This window comes from Cricetulus griseus, assembly GCF_003668045.3.
Source record: "Cricetulus griseus strain 17A/GY chromosome 1 unlocalized genomic scaffold, alternate assembly CriGri-PICRH-1.0 chr1_0, whole genome shotgun sequence".
NCBI classification, from domain to species: Eukaryota; Metazoa; Chordata; class Mammalia; order Rodentia; family Cricetidae; genus Cricetulus; species Cricetulus griseus.
In genome coordinates this window covers 239,034,831-239,050,333 of record NW_023276806.1, presented here as the reverse complement: position 1 = coordinate 239,050,333, position 15,503 = coordinate 239,034,831, and the positions used below count along the sequence as shown (strand labels likewise).

General features: G+C 41.7%; 1 protein-coding gene across 2 annotated transcripts in view; it reads right to left on the bottom strand.

The window, feature by feature from the left end:
- Sh3rf1 (SH3 domain containing ring finger 1) overlaps positions 1 to 15,503 on the bottom strand; it is a 157,606-nt gene that overhangs the window by 57,492 nt on the left and 84,611 nt on the right. The gene's annotated exons all lie outside the window — the stretch shown is intronic.

The window sequence follows — 15,503 nt, the reverse complement described above, 5'->3', positions numbered from 1 at the left end:
ATGATTATATTCTTGTTGTCTTTAAGTCAAGATCAAATCCACCAACTTGGCCCTTAGAAGAAAATCTTACATAAAAACCTAATTACATTTACTACAATACAAATACAAAGAGAGTGTTATCTCTGTATTATCCACAGTACAGCCTCTATGCCTAAATTTAATATAGTGAAGCTTTGGTTTTGTTTGCCTGGGATTATTGTCTAAGTCTGTTTCCTGGTATGAAATTCAAAAATTCATAAAAAACAACTTAGTTTTTATATGAATTGTTTATTCATCAAGATAGATGGATGATAAGGTTGGAGAAGAAAAATTTAAACCAAAGCCTAATTTATCAGCTTCATAACTTCTCCTAAGCAGATTAGATTTTGGGCATTTTTCTGATGTGACTTTTAATGTGGGCATCAGATCTTGATCTTGTTATGAACTCAGTATGTATGTAGTAAGACTCCTTTCTACAGCCAGTTATGGAATATAGCAGTTAAGACTGCCCCAGAACCTGAGCGCACTAGTTAGCACTACTTGATACAGCCTAAAGTCACCTGACAAAGTCTCCATTGAACACTTTATGAGGTTGCTCTGCGTGCATCATAGGCGAATGTCTTGATTGCTAAAAGTTGGTTTTTGAGGGACTGTCTTGATTGTTAAGGATTTGTCTGTGCAGTGCTGTCTTGATAGTTAATGGTTGGTCTGTATGGGGCTGTCTTGATTGTGGAGGGTTGGTCTATGTTGGGTTGTCTTGATTGTTAAGGGTTTGTCTGTATGGGGCTGTCCTGATTGTTAAGGGTTGGTCTTTGTGGGGTTGTCTTTATTGTTAAGGGTTGGTTGTTTGGGATTTCTGTTGATTGTTAATTGACATAAGAGAGTCCGGTCCACTATGGGCAGCACCATTTCATGAGCATGAATTCCTGAGCTGTATAAGAAAGCTAGCTAAGGAAGATCCTGTAAGTCAGCCATCAGTTTTTCTCCATGGTTTCTGTTTCAAATTCTCTTTGACTATTATCCAGGGTGTATGCCAAATAAATCCTTTACTTATTGTTTTTGGCCAGAATGTTATCACAGCAACAGAAAAGAATCTAGAACACTGGCCTCTCAAGCTTTATAATCTACAAGTTTTCAGACATGGTCTTTTACAACTTAAGACATTCAACATGTTCTTCCTGGCTAAATAGCACCGTGAGGTTGAGAAGCACAGAAATGAGATTTTAAATATTGCAATCTGGTTGTAAAAAGGAAATTAAAAAATGAGTGCACTTCCAAGACCATTTAATAATCTAATGAATTCACTATGACACTTCCCAATGGCTCTTGGTGCCCATCTGTGAACATTAGTCAGCACTTTAAAATGCCTGGCCTCCCTGGAGCACTGCTGCCTATCACTGATATAGAGGATAAACGTTGAAACAAATACATCTCTAATAATTCACAGAATTAGATTATGATCTTCGGCTCCTCCTATCTTCATCCAAGTATCCATCCACACGGAACACACTCATCAAGCTTTTACTTTTTCATCAAGCAATGTGCTACTACTAAAGACTTTAAAAAGAATAATGCATAGTTCTCCTCCTTGAAGGACAAGGCAGGTGAAGTCATGATAATCCAGTGGTGTGAATTCAATGATGGAAACATCCATTGACAATAGGGAGATAGAACTTGGGGCTTGGCAGATGGGAAAAATGAAATATTTCCCCAAGACTTCATGGAAACCTAAGGGGTTGGCTAAACAAAGTTGGGCTAAGGGGGTAAAAAGGAAAATGGGAAGCATTCCACCGAGAGGGAATAGTACTAGCAAGGACCACTAGCAGGGACACAGGCACAGAAAGAGCATTAATGGCATAAGGTTCAAGAGAGGCTAATGGTATCAAGCTTACAGTGGGTCTTGAATGACACTGTGAACAGTCTTGGATCAATAGTTCCCTTTAAGCAACACTCAAGGGTTTGAAGCCCGAGAGAATATGTCACACTGTGGTGCAGGCAGATGAGGCTAACAGAAAAAAATAGAAAATAGGGTAGCAGGTAGATCGAGCTATACAATGGCTTAATTTTTTTTAAAGTTTAATCTTTCCAAGAAAGTAAAGAAGTATGTGTGATCGTGTTCTCCACACTCTTTTCATATATACAAAGACGATCAACCTTTAACACTCTTGATGAGAACAAAGGTTTAGAATTGTTTCCAATAATTAGATTGTTTTATAACCAGTCTACCCAAACCTCTGTGCTAAATATTTCTGTTTGAATTAAAGCAAATAGTAATTCTTTCTCTCAAGATGCTATTCGGTGATCATCTTGCCTTGGCTTGGTCCATGTGATACTAAGTAAAATGGCTCTGAACATCAGTATCCTTGGAAGACATGAGTTGAGCCTTCTAGAAATACTGATGTCCCCATGCCCTTGAATTCTGCCTTAAGATATAGCTTCTATTGGCATAACTCTTGTTGCTTGACCTTGATATGACCTTGTAAGTACGTCTGCTGCTGTGCCCTCTGGTTCCTCCCACACCCTCTTCACAATGCTATGAACCCTGATTATATTCTATTCAACACCCAATTTTGTGGAAGGTAGAATTTAAAGCTTCATTTATCCTCACTCCATTCTTTACTATAATAAGTATTTCTCAAAACCTGGTTATCGCAGCTTAGCAATATTTCCTAAGCCAGTTTGAGGAAATAAATGTAAAATAGCATAGCAATAAGTGTTGCTGGGGAGGAGGGTACAAAGGACTGACAAGGGACGGAGCTAACTCTCACATCTGATGAGACTGTGAAAGGCCATAGCAGCTAGAAACAGGCTCCATCAGTGTAGCTGCTTATTGAATGTGTGACCTTGGGTGGGTCAGCTTCCCTGTACCCTGAGTGTGTCATCAGGAATTGTGGTGAGGATTTGGTGATTTTTTGCATTTAAATTTCACAAAAGAGCCTAGAAGGAAATAAATGCTTCACTTGTGAACCATCATCATCATCATCATCATCATCATCATCATCATCATCTTTGATCAATGTGGAAAGCCTGGTCACCAGTGAAATGGGGCGCTTGACAATGCATTTGTTTTCATGTAGCTGGACCCTTTTCCTTTTGGATGGATTCACACAGCAATTACTATGTATGTATGTATGTATGTATGTATGTATGTATGTATATATGTGTACATACACACACACACACAGACACACATATACACACAAACATACCTATATACATGTATTTGTATTTTTCTTTGTACAATGATGCAAATAATGTTCCTCCCAGGAAGTGCTAAAGAATTTGAAATGTGCATTTCTGAAGCACACATTTGTTTTCTGAGACGAGTCCATTCATCTTCTGGCTGCACAGAAGAAATTACAAATTCACTGACATGCACCGTTTAATAGGGGATGGCATTTTAGATGTGGCTGTAGTTCATCTTGACAGGGCTCATGTAAGGCATTGGAAGCCTGCATGAATTAATTGGAAATCCTATTACAAACTCAGTGACAAATAACTCTATTCACCATTATGGCCTGTTCTCTCAATTTCAACCACACACACCTCAATTAGCTCTGTTTGGCCGGCTCTACCCCAGATTCATGCCAGACAAATCCACACACCAAGATTCAGATGTAGCGCTCTTAGAAACCATTTTCAATTGCTCCTTGAAGAGATCTATAAAGCTTTTGTGATATGCTGATGTGGAAATGGAGGGAATTTATTTCTTTACAGATCATTTCCACACCCCAGTGGCCTAATGGACTTATTAACTTTTCCACAAAGTGAATCTATTAAGTGCTCCTAAAATCATCAAGCATCCTTAATAGAACAAGTAGCAACGGGAAAACCTATTATGATGATGGCGCTATGCATTATGGTTAGCCCGGGGTTACTGGCCCCCATGCAACCAAAACTTCATTAATTCACACTGACTTGCTAAATGTTGACTGCCACGGTTATTCCAGTGATCAATAACCACAGAGAAAGGGTCATAAAGCTTATGGCAACCGAACCCATGAGCAGACATTTGTGCATCTGGTAGTGTTTTTCTATGGTGCTCTTTCTTCAATTAAATTCTAAGACACTAAAAAGCCAGTTTGTGTCAAGTTTCTCAAAAGAAAGGCTTCCCACATTAAATAAAACGTATTCTCTCCTGATTTCAAATCGAGCAAAGTTCAGTGATCTTTAGAAAACTTATTCCCACACAGACTGCAGATGATTAAGGATAAATGGTTTAACGACTTGGAAGAGCAATAAAAGAACACATTTTCCTGCAACATCTGAAGGAAAAAGGCAAAACAATCAGTTTGAAAAAAATCCTCAGACTAGTCTTGTGGGTAAAATACACCCCGAGCCCAGGGAGGCAAGGCCTTCCCATTCATCTCTTCAGAGAGGTCTGAGAGTCATGTCATCACCCGGCCTCTGCCCTCTGTGCCTTCAGCTGCTTGTCTTCTGGGCCCTCACGTCAGGCCAAGGCCCCCCGAGGAACCACAGGGCTTAGATTTCACTTGGAGACTTTCACTTGGCTACACATGAAAGGGAGGCTTAAAAGGAGAGAAAGGCAGAGCGAAACCGCACTGCAGTCTAACCTGGGGTGTGCGGCTGTCACTCAGGCAGCCAGCCTTATCAAAACGTTTGCCGGCAGAGATGGGCCAAGTATCAGAACAGCTCTTTGTCAGCAGCAATTTCAGTAAATGCTGAATTGTTGTTTCGTTCATTAAAAAAAAGAGCAGGGCAGTGGATCCACTTTACTTTGCAATTAATGTTTGCTTCTGAGTTACACATTCAAGTTGCTGTGGATGACATTAAACCCCTCGCTCGGTCTGCACGGAAATATTTGTGATTAAATGCTTTCCGCTTCTATTTCTGCACCATCAAGCACAGTCCAATATATCTGGCAAAATGCTACTTGATGAGCCAGCTGAGAGTCCAACAGGTAAATAAAACACTCATTGCCAATTTATTTCATGGACTCAAAATGCCGGGGCCCAGATACACATGCAAGGCAGCCTCTCTAAATTCAGGTGCCTTCGTGCATTTCTTACTGCTCCATAAAGTAAAACAGATTCAATGACCTACTGAAAGGAAAGTCTAAAAGACACTCTTACAGCAGGGACAGCTATAAGACGGGAATTCAGTTATATCCAAATTGGCACTTAACTCTGCCCGATTCTAGCTCAACTTCCAAAAACTTGTCAGAAAAAAAACTGAAAAACAGAGAAATAAGACACACTACTACACACAGAGAAGCAATCAGCACGGTGGATTAAAAAATAATTTAAAAAATTAAGTCATCTATTTGCGTATATGTGCATCTGTGCATCATGTTTGAGTATGTGTGACCTCTCCAAGCATGTGGAGATCAGGGAACAATTTTGTGGGGTCCTGGGGATTGAACTCTGGTCACCAGCATTGAACAGCAAGCTCCTTTACCCACTGAGCCATCTCACTGATCCAATATAATATACTTATTAGTCATTAAGAATAAAGCTTTGTTCTCAGGGTGTCCAGGTCAGACAATTACTCAGATATGACTGGGCTCTGACTTGAAATGTTTCAATTTCAATAGAATGCCCCAATAATTACTACAAGCTATATTTCCAAAGCAAAATGGGAGGGGGGCAAGTATTGGGAGTTTAAAATGTCCTCTTAGACCATGTATTATTTGATGTTTACTTTAACATTTACATGTAGAGAACTTTTGTGCTACAGGATTTTTAGTACTTCCTTAAGCTTCTGCAATCTCACTCTCCCCAAATTTGTCAATAAAAACTTGTGTGTAAGTACTCTGCAGTGATGGATTGCACCTGGAAGCTCCAAATATCCTATCATAACTTAAAACCTACCAGTGCTTTGTAAATGATCAGCACTTTAGAGGAAAAATCTTCCCCACTTAATTATTTTTTATTTTTACTTTAGGGTGCCCAGGAACCAACACATGGCCTGGTCCATGCTAGGTAAGCCCTTTACTGCTGAGCCAAACCCCAACCCTACGCATATCCATTCTGTCCATTCTATTATCCTAGCATACACACACACACACACACACACACACACACACACACACACACACACACACACCGCTGTTTTCTCCAGCTTTCTCTTGAAGCAAGCCTCCTTTTCTAGCCAACCTTTCTCCCGTACTCCAGACCTGGTTCCAATTTCACTCCACCTCAAGAATGTGGACTGGTACAGGCCAGCCTAATAGGGTGGATAACAGGACACTTCAGCAAAAAAACAAAAAACACAAAACACAAAAAACAAAAAACCAACAACAACAACAAAAAACATATATATATATATATATATATATATATATATATATATAAACTAAGAGGTAAAAAGAACCAGCAAAATGAAGCCACAGTAGCAAGAATAACTCCTGAAACATGGTCTTGTCGACATCAACAATGTCTTTACAATCTAGAGATGATTCCCAGTGACCTCTTAAATCAAATTAATGTTCTAAATCATTGGTTTTATGGCCCTCAGCTTGGGTTGACCGTTCCACCTCATATTTTCTATCCCAGCAAGCAAAGCAGTTGCTGTCATCACCTCCAGGCTCACACACACCATTACTCCACCACCAGAAATTACTGTGAGCAGCCCATGTCTCCTGCCCTGCAGCCCTGACACTTAGCCAGGTTTGTTTCACTGTCTACGTGCTGCTGTGGAACAATCTTTGCACACTGTAAATATGTATTACTCTCATTAGTTAATAAAGAGCTGACTGGCCTATAGCTGACCTTTGTCAGGAACAGCCAGACTGGGAGGATGCTGGGAAGAAGAGGGGCAGAGTCTCGGAAGTCCTGAGAAAGCAGGAGATGTACATGCCGCACTAAGATAGGGTACTGAGCCACGTGGTAAAACACAGATGAAAACATGGGTTAATTTAAGTTGTAAGAGCTAGTTAGTAACAAACCTAAACTATGGACTGAGCATTTACAATTAAGCCTCTGTGTGGTTATTTGCCTCTGTGTGGTTATTTGGGACTCTGCTGGAGGGACAGAGCTGACCACTGGCAAAAACCTCTCCCTACAACCTGCAGCTGATAATTACACATCATTTCTTTTGCTGGCATTCTTATTTTTTTAACCTGGGATGACTGCTTCTGTTGTTTGTAATGGTATAAATGAGGCCAGGCTCAGAGCGCCGGTTCTGGTGTGGGTCAACAGGTGGTCCAGACTTTGTCTCCTTGCAAAGATTTTCCCTACCCCATCTGACAGAGGTTCTGTCCCTATGTGTACCCAGACTGCCCTACTCATACTGTCACAGTATTCAATTCACTCAGTGTAGGACCCGTCCCCACCCCCACAACAGCATCCTGTACTATGGGACTAGGCATTATCCATCTTGATACCCTGAGCCCCTGCCTCAGTGTCTGTGAATAAATTCTGGCTGGAATGAAAAATAAATGCTGTTGTCCCTGGTGGGCTGACTGCTAACATGTGGATGGACAAGTGGAAGAAAATTATATCCAAGGAAAAGCAAGTCAAAAGAGGGTTGTGTAGATAGGTTTTCCAGCTTTGGATATACGGTACAGTACACACAGTCATATATTTATGAGTCTCCAGGGCTGACTGTTATGTTGTCCTTTTGAACTTATCTTCCAGGCATCCTCTGTATGTGCTACATGGTAGGCATGGGATTCTGAAATGTGAGTGGCATACAAACACTAAAGGAGGAGGCATTCCACTCGTGCAGTTCTGGGAAACCCGAGGCCCTCAGAAATGATCCAGAGACACCTAGGGAAATGTGAACAAGTCCTGCTAATTGATAGCCACATCCACGTACAGACCCACGTCCAAGTACAGAAAGCATTCTGGACACGAACAATTGAATGCTTTCTGTGAAGCAAATTGCTGGAATCTGAAAAATGTAAAGCAGACTATGTAGCAAACCACAGCAAACAAATATTTTCCTTGCAAATTCATTCAGTGGTTATGAGGAAAGAGTCCTATAGCTGATTTATAGGTTTTTCTTGGACGGCCTTAAAAGGGGAGTGCCCAACTGACAGACAAAACTCTAAAACAAATCTTATGAACGTCTTTAAGGGAATACAGTAATTGAGGATGTAATTCCCTGCAGTAAAATGCAGGAAATTCACGTCACTCATTGTCCCCAATGTTCTTTTGCTATTTCACTATGTGCTCCATAACTGTGATTGTATTTCGCAGAGAGCACGAAAACTTACTGGGGGAATCCCTTGCAGTGACTTGAATTACTAGCTTGAAGACTCAAGGCATGATGGGAAATATTTCCTGGCAAAATGTTAAGTGTCTGCCTATTGGAAAGCAATCTGGATCCTGGTAAAGCAGCTGCCCTTTCCCTGCCCTGTACTAAACATGTCACCTGGCCTGGGGCTGAGGGTTAGACAGACAGGAGTAGTCTGTAGACGTGAGACATACCAGGAACTCTGCATGTCCTCACAGAAACCCAGGCAAGGAAGAGCAAGGACAAGGCATGAGAGTAGGCCGGGCTGTTGTAAAGGTCTTAGAAAAATCCAAATCAAATCTGATAACATGATCTTGTATTTGTGCATGTGTGTCTCCATGTTTTAGGAGTAGGCCCACATTACTTAAACAATGAATGTAAACAATAGTTTCACAAGTAAAACAACATTTCAATTGATCCAAGCATATGTGGTCAATAGACAAAAGTGCCAAGGCTATTTGACTGTAAAAAAGATAAGCTTATCAAAAGGTCTTAGAGCAGGGATGGGATGAGACCTGACTCCTATCTCATACCATGTGAAAAAAAAAAAAAAAAAAAACTAATTTCAGATGACTTCCATAGTCAAACGTGAAAGTAGAAACTTTAAAGCTTTCTAGGGGAGAAAGAAACAATATTTTAGTAATGAACTAGGAGAAAGAGAAAATAAAAACTAACCATAAAAGTTCATAAGCTAGACTTCCTTAAAAATGGATAGTTCTGCTGACCTAGTGAGAACATGGAGACCTTAGTCATAAAGCTGTGGAAACAGCATTGGACCAAACCAAGCCCTCTGAATGTGGGTGCCAGCTAGAAGGCCAGGGTAGTCTATGGGACCTCTAACAGTGAAGCCAGTCTTCAACCCTAGAGCACAAATGGACTTTGAGAGCCCATTCCCTATGGAGGGATACTGTTGCAGCCCAGAACAGCAAGGAGGGCCTGGGCCCTCCCCCAAACGATGACAGACTTTGAAGATCCCTGGTGGAGGGCCTCACTGTCCCCGGGGAGGAGTTGGGGGGATGGGTTGGAGGGTTGGTGGGGAACAAGGGAGGATGAGAAGGCGAGGGAATGGGGGGATGGATATGTAAATATGTGTGGTAATTAAAGAATTTAAATTAAAAAAAAGAAAAAAAATGGATAGTTCTGTTTATCCAAAGACACAATGAAGATAAAATATTATAAGTAATGAGTTAGAAAATATTTTTTCTTTCTTTCTTTCTCTCTCTCTCTCTCTCTCTCTCTCTCTCTCTCTCTCTCTCTTTCTCTTTCTGTTTTTTCAAGACAGGGTTTCTCTGTGTAGCTTCGGAGCCTGTCCTGGAACTCCATCTGTAGACCAGGCTGGCCTTGAACTCATGAGGCAGAGGCAGGCAGATCTCTGTGAGTTCAAGGTGTGTGCCACCACCGCCCAAGGGGAAAATATTTTCAGTGTTAAAATCTGACAAAAGGCTCAATCCAGAAACACAAAAACTCCTATAAATCAACCAGAAGCAAGCCATTTGCTTTTGGAAAGGAAAAAAGGAGGTTGGAGAGATGATTCAGTAGTCAAAAGCTCACACACCTGTTGCAGAAAAGCAGAATTCAGGTCCCAGCACCCTCATTAGGCAGTTCACAACCATTTGTAACTCCAACTCCAAGGGGATCCAATGCCTCTAGCCTTCAAAACTCTGCACTCAGGAGCGTATACCAACATGCAGATACAAGTGTATGCATACATAACTAAAAATGATAAAAGTAAACCTTATTCTTTTTTCTAAATTGAAGATCCAAATGCAGAAAAGGGAGTTGTACTATAAGGTCATGATCCAGACCCAACACCTTGAATAATAGTGGAATCCAAAATATCATTAGAGTGAGATATTATTTCACATTTATTGAACTGATGGAAATTTAAGAACGATTGGGCTACAGCTCAATGACAGAACACTCACCCAGCATGGAGAAGCTCTAGGTTCATTCTCCAGGGCTACAATATCAACAACAATAAAGAGAGTAGTGAATGAATAGTCAAAAACAAGAAGGAATTGGGACTTGCATAGATTACAAGACTAATTCTTTTTTTAATTTTTTTTATTTTTTGGTTTTTCGGGACAGGGTTTCTCTGTGTAGCTTTCGAGCCTATCCTGGCACTCGCTCTGGAGACCAGGCTGGCCTCGAAGTCACAGAGATCCTCCTGCCTCTGCCTCCCGAGTGCTGGGATTAAAGGCGTGCACCACCAAGGCCCAGCACAAGACTAATTCTTGTAACCATACACAGTTTACTGTATGACCTAGCAGCTCCACTCTTCTATATTAACTAACAAGGAATGGAAACATTATGTCCACACAAAGACTTGTGCAAAAAATGCTCATTGGGGCACTGTTTATAAATATCAAAAATAATCAAATGTCCGTCAGGATGAAAACGGACGATGGAACACTCCCCAACTGTATCAATGGGGGCTGTGGGTGCAGTTTCATGATACCATTGGCTAATTGGTACCATTGGCTTAGGATGCTGTAGCCCTGGATTCAACCTCCAGCACCACCACAGTGGCTTAATAAACTACACTTGAGTGCAAATAAACCACATAAGGTATTATGAGATCGATCTTGCTGATAAAGCACTCAGGAATAAGCAAGACAAACCAACTATAACAGAAATCAGAATAGCAAGTCCGTATGAAATGGGACGTGTGTAGCAAGAGGCCTGGGAAAGATTTTCAAGACTACATTCTGCATCTTGGCAGGGACACGAGGTACCCAGGTGAACACATATCAAAATGAAATAGGTTGTTCACCTGTGAGCCATACTTCACATGTAATTGTTACCTCAGTTTAAAAAACAAATTAGAGCTAAGACTCAGAAGCAGCACCTAGATTAAAAAAAAAAAATCAAGAATGACCTAATACACCAAGCATGTTGGCATGCACCAATACAGAGGAGGAAATTCGAAACTCCAGAGTGAACAAGCTATAGTGCCCATCAACAGAATGGCAAAGCTGTGAAAACAAGCACTCTGAAGCATGAGATGGGCATGACCAACTTTTTGGTAGTGCAACATGCACCATGACTTTGTCCCCTTCAGTGTTCATGTTTGAAAAGTACATAATCAAACGTGCGCACGCGTGCGCGCACACACACACACATCTCATAATGTTTAAGTAAGTTTCGAACTTTGAGTTGCACCACTTTCGTATCTCTCCTTGGCTGTGGGTGGCATTGGGGCTGCCTGTGGACACACCTGAGAGAACAGACACTGTTCCAAAAGGAAAGTTATCTCCAAGCAGGCAAGAACATAGGAAATATAGAATGTCTGCTACAATCTGACCCTGCACTGAGCACCTGGCAGCCTCTCCACCCGTCCAAGATACACTCTAAATCTTATGAACAAAGGAAGAGAGAACCACAGCATGCGCCGTCATTCGGGGGCAGATCAAAGATGATGAAAGGATGGGAAATATTATGATGGACAAGCCGCAGAACTGAGATGCGTTAATAGGGTGGTGCTCAGAGTTCAGCTTTCAACACTATGAAAAGGTCTCACACAAAGAGAGCAAGACTGGCTCCTAGTCACTGAAGAAGAAACACAGCTTAGACAGATGCATGCATTATTTAAGATGGATAAAAGAGTCTTCTGGCAGGGAGAGCTGTTAAATATTGCAATGGATTATGATAGCTCCTTCACTGGAGACTTGTGAAGATAGGACTGTCTCACAAGCCCGGCTCTGCCTACTGGCAGTGGTTTCTAGGAATACTATGAGCTCTTCAGCAATCAAACGATTTGAAAAACTATTATTGATTCTTGTTCTATTTCTCTTTGAATGGTAGACTCAAGAGTAAGGTTTTGTGGGCTGTTTTTTTGTTTGTTTGTTTGTTTGTTTTATTTTCTTGCCAACTAGACACAACCTAGAGTCATCCAGGAAAATGAAACTCAACTGGGAAAATGCCCTCATCGGAATAGCCTGTAAGTAAGTCTGTGCGGCATGGTCTTGATGAATGATTGATGTTCGAGACCCAGCCCATTGGAGACGGTTCCACTCCAGGACAGGTAGGTGGCCCTGGGTGGTATAAAATTGTAATTGGAGCAAGCTATGGAGAGCAAGTCAGTAAACAATGTTCCTTCAGTCCCTATCTTGGCTTCCCCTGATGATGGTCTCTTAGGCACTGTGTTTTGTCATAGCAGCAGAAAGTACCTAAGACAATAATCACAGGAGCAAGGTACAGGGGGTCACAGGAGGTCGGCAAGGATACACTTAGAAAGAAAACAGACATTGAACTTAACAGGAACACAAACTCTAGACAGCCTGGATCCTTCAAACCTATTGTAATCTGCTACAGTGTCATTAGGGAAATCTGGGCATGCTGTCATCAGCCAGCCAGCCATACTGCCTTTTATCTACTTATTTAAGCCATGAACCAGTCACACAGGGCGTGCATATATCACCATGCCTCTCTTCAAAGGCATGTTCTGGCAGTCAATTAAATGTGGAGCCACAGAGCAAAGACTGAATAATTACTTTTGAAAAACAACCTCTTAGTTTCAAATAAATTCATTACTAGGACAATAAAAATCTATCCCATAAAAGCCCCAATACAGAACCAAGGTCTTTAAAATACAATTAAGTCTCTTCCTGTTTAAAAAACAACAACAAAAAACCCAACTCCCAAATCCTATACATGCATAAGTTTTGCCATTCTGATTTTCAAAATGGAGTAACAAAAATGGTAGCCAAATGACCTTAGTGCTCTTCCAGCTGAGCTCTTCCTGCAACTGTGGGAAATGATGCTTGGAAAATACTTCAGAAACATTCTGTGGTAAGAAAATACTCGAAGATGCTAATAGCCATTACTCTCTACTTCCTCTGGAATGAAAAACTGGAGTCCAAGTGCAATGGACAACTTTATCAGCAGCTATATGCATGTTTCATTGGAGCATGCCTTCAAAAAAAGGATGCCAGCCGAAGAATGACAACCACCTCCAATGAAGAATAAAGAAATAAAGCAACGAAGGGGGCAAAGGCTTAGTGACTAAGCTAGTTCTCCAGCACCCATCATACTCTAGATAATTAGACAATGAGATACAAATTAATGCTGTCTCCAACCAAAATGAATGGTTTACATACACGAGTTCATTCCTCCCACCCTCCCCTACCCTGACTGGGCCCCTCCTCTCCCTCTCTCCCTCCCATGGTCCTTTGCACATATTTATGAGGTGCAGAGTGGGGAGTTGAGACGTGGAGCCCTTCCCTCCTGCCTTCTTTCTTTGCCTTCCTTCTCCCTTCCCTTCCCTCCCTCTTCTCTCCTTTTCTTCCTTCTTTCCCTTTCTCCTTTTCTTTCTTTCATTTCCTGAGTTGGTGTCTTGCTCTACAGTCCAGGTCAGCTTGAAACTTACTATGTAGTGCAGGCTATTGAACCTCTTGCCTCCATCTCCTGAGCACCGGGACTGCAGGCATGCATGCATCACTGACCTGGGCTCTTACACATTTGTTTGTTTACTCTTATTCAGCACTTAACATAAAACTCACGTGACCGCCACATAGCACAGGGGCAGCAGCAATAGCAGATGACACAGCACACTGCCAAAGGGAGCACCCTGGCACTCATTCTCCACCTTACTTCTTTGAGGCAAGCTCTCTCTCTGAACCTGGTTAGCTAGACTAGCTGACCAGCAAGCCCTGGGCATCCTCCTGCCTCTGCCTGTTGAGTGCTGATATTACAAGTGTGTATGCCTTCACACTTGGCTTTTTACTTAGGTTCTGGGAATCTGATCTCCGGGCGTCATGCTTGCACAACAAGCACAGCGCTGACTTGCACATCTCCCCAGCACCAGGAATATATTTTCTGACAATATAATAACAACAAGTAGAACAAAGGACAGAGAGCATATACACACTTGCCTCTGGTGGGCAGGTTCTGGTGTGAGAGAGAAGAAACATTCATGTGCTATCTTAAACAACCTCTGCTTTAAAACTAACCGGCACCGGGAGGAATACGGTGTGTGACATTCTAACGTCCTGGCTATAAATTTCAATAGATCCTTTTTTGAATAAATGCACATAAAGATTACCAATACTATGAAGGGTAACCTTTCCCCACCTTACTTGAGAAACAAAACACTTTAAAAGCAACTGAATCTCACTGCATTTGACATCTCCAGTGATACAGTAGATAAGCTTAGAAGAAATGAAAAGCTGACCCCTGCCTGTAAATGTCCCTCTTTGTCCCACTCCAAACTGCTCCTAACTAATTAGGATATTCAGCTGCACTAAGCAATTGACAACTTTCAGGCAGTATCAAAGCCTCAGATGAATGCCCACTACCCTCCCCCCATTATTCAGACTCCCTCTATAATAACTAGACTTTCAACTTTGCTGTGCCAGGTTCCTTTATGGATTGGGGGGGGGAATTAGTACTAAATAAACACAATACAACAACAACAAAAATAACAAGATAGGAAGAAAAGGAAACCAGGACACAGGTTGTCTCCATGATCATGTGCTCTGTTTCTGCGGGCCATGTGACATAATTCATTGGTATGATTTCACTTTAGGGCTTATGGCGACAGTGTGATCCAGTGGCATAGAAGAGCTTGAAGCCTGGGGGTTAAGCACATTAGCTTTGGGAAAAATACTGAAGCCTAAATACCTTCCCTCGATTCCAAAGGAGTTAGTTCACTGAACTTATGAACATATGGAAATCACTTGACATGGCACCTGCAAAAATACCGCCACCTTATGCAAGTATACAGATCAAAATACAATACTCCTTTTAAGAAGAGGATGCCAAGTCAAATGCCTGGTCCGTGTGTGCCAGCCTGCATGCATGTGTGCATACGTGTATGCATTCGTGTTTGTGTGTAAGAGCAGAAAGAGAATGAATGAACTAGATTCCTACCTAAACAAAATCAGCCCAGGTCTGGAACCTGCTTAATAAATCGGGGTGTGTGGCTTCTGCATTTCAAGGGGATGCTGTCCCAGGAACCACAATTTGAGCCACAAAGGAAGCAAAGTCAGTCTCCTTCCCAAATGCCTTTGCTGATTCTTCTTTCTCAGTTGCCTCAAGCCTCCATCTCTCAGTCCTTTTACTACCTAAATTCCCTCCTAAGATGATGATCTCACCTAGTTCCTTCTTTGAAAGCCTTTCTCAATCATGGCTATGTACTAGAATCCATTAGGTAGTTTTTGGTTTCCTCTTCCTTTTAAAGTTTTCTGAGGCCCCACACCAGCTAAAAACAGGCATCTTTAGGTTAGTCAGCAGCCTGTGAATTTCCAAGAGCTCCTGATGATTCCCCACAGACCAATAACTATGTCTGGTTCACCTAACTGCTGGCCCACCACACGACACCTCCC